At 42.0% G+C, this 2,090-nt stretch overlaps 1 protein-coding gene across 1 annotated transcript in view; it reads left to right on the top strand.

The window, feature by feature from the left end:
- LOC106876479 (protein deltex-like) overlaps positions 1-2,090 on the top strand; it is a 105,553-nt gene that overhangs the window by 1,731 nt on the left and 101,732 nt on the right. The gene's annotated exons all lie outside the window — the stretch shown is intronic.

Here is a 2,090-nt window from a genome sequence, read left to right as displayed (position 1 = left end):
CACACACACACACACACACACACACACACACACACACACACACACACTCACACACACAAATATATATGAGGAGCTGAAAATTCGAAGTCACTGTTAACGTTTCCCTTGATAAAGTTTATGAAATATATGTACTCCACGAAAAAGTATTGCGTAATCATGCGGGTTAAGGTTAAATAGTTTTTATGTATTGACATAAAAAAGAAACTCATACAAACGCGCGCGCACGCACATAGAAAGAGAAAGAAAAAAAGGGAACAGAGATCGCTAGACAGGCCGACCGACGGATAGATAGATAGATAGATTGATTGATAGATGGATAAATAGATAGATAGATAGATAGATAGATAGATAGATAGATAGGTAGGTAGGTAGGTAGGTAGGTAGGTAGATAGATAGATAGATGGATAGATAGACAGACAGACAGACAGACAGATAGATAGATAGATACATAGATAGATAAATGGATAGACAGATAGATAGATGGACAGATCGACTGAAACCAGCCAACCAGATAGACAGATTGATAAATAGATAGAGAGATAAACGAATAGATAGATAGACAGATGGATAGATAGGTAGATGGATAGATAGATAGATAGAAAAATAGACGGATAGATAGATGGATAGAAAGATAGAGAGATGGACAGATAGATGGTTTGTGACTTGGTAGAGTTGTTAGAGCGTCGGTTAGTATACCACGCAATATTTATGCGAACCACTGCGCTCTGAGTTCAGTTCCTGCGCACGTCAACTTTGCCTTTCATGTTTTCGGGGTCGATAAAGGCGGTAATGGTCAAAGGTGGCGGGGATTGGTGATATTGTAAGGAAGCCGAAGCGGATGCTTTCTGGTGTCTGTTTCGACTCTTTGTGTTCTGCTTTCAAATCCCGGCATGGCCTTCAAGTGTTGTTGACTTAGCCCTGGGAACAGACTAAAGTCCACCCTGCTGCAGTGAATAGGGGCCAGAATTCCAGTCTGAGGATACATCCCCGCTCCTCATCACTTCCCATTAGTTTCAGAAACCCTTGAAGGCCCATGGTATACAGCCTTCCTTCATGTTTAACTGTAGGTATGCATGCGAATATGTAAATGTGTGTGTGTGTGTGTGAGTGTGTCCACTTATGTGCAAATGAGCCTAGATGTATCTAGCGGTGGACATGTTTCGTTGTGACACACACATACACATATGTATATGCATACATACACCTCCATCACACAGACACGTGTACCCTTAACGTAGTTCTCGGGGAGATTCAGCGTGACACAGAGTGTGACAAGGCTGGCCCCTTTGAATTACTGGTACACATACATATATATACACGTGGGAAACACTTCAATTTTTAATTATTTGTTGAACTCTTGAAATATCTTAAATAAATGACACTTTGTGGAGATTAGACCAGATGTAATTAGTGGTGGCCATGGGTGGCTCGTTATGACACACACACACACATACACGCAAACACACATGCTCACACGCACCTACTCACACACACACTTATGAAGGTGTGGCTGTGCGGTAAGAAGCTCGCTTCCCTACCACATGGTGCCGGGTTCAGTCCCACTGCATGGCACCTTTGGCGAATGTCTTCTACTATACGGGATTTGGTAGTCGGAAACTGTATGGAATCCCGTTGTATATATGAATATAGGTATATATGTGTGTGTGTTTGCATGTCTTTGTACTTGTCTCTGTCAACCCACCCTCACACGTGACGACCGGCGTTGGTTTGTTTCCGCCCCCTACAAGAAAAGAGTCAGATAAGATAAATACCAGACTTTAAAAAAATAAAAGCTTGGGCCGACCAGCTCCAATAAAACACTTCAAGCTGCCCCAGCATGGCCGAAGTCCAATGAGTGAAACAAACACAAGGTGTGCATATATGAGTGGCTGTGTGATAAGAAGCTTGCTTCCTAACCACATGGTTTCGGGTTCAGTTCCACTGTGTGGCACCTTGGGCAAGTGACTTCTACTATAGCCTCGGGCCGACAAAGCCATGCGGGTGTATTTGGTAAACGGAACCTGAAAGAAGCTTGTTGTATATATATGTATGCATATATATATATATATATATATATATATATATATATA

This window comes from Octopus bimaculoides, chromosome 4, assembly GCF_001194135.2.
Source record: "Octopus bimaculoides isolate UCB-OBI-ISO-001 chromosome 4, ASM119413v2, whole genome shotgun sequence".
In the NCBI taxonomy this organism is placed as follows: Eukaryota; Metazoa; Mollusca; class Cephalopoda; order Octopoda; family Octopodidae; genus Octopus; species Octopus bimaculoides.
This window is presented reverse-complemented; position numbering and strand designations above follow the sequence as displayed.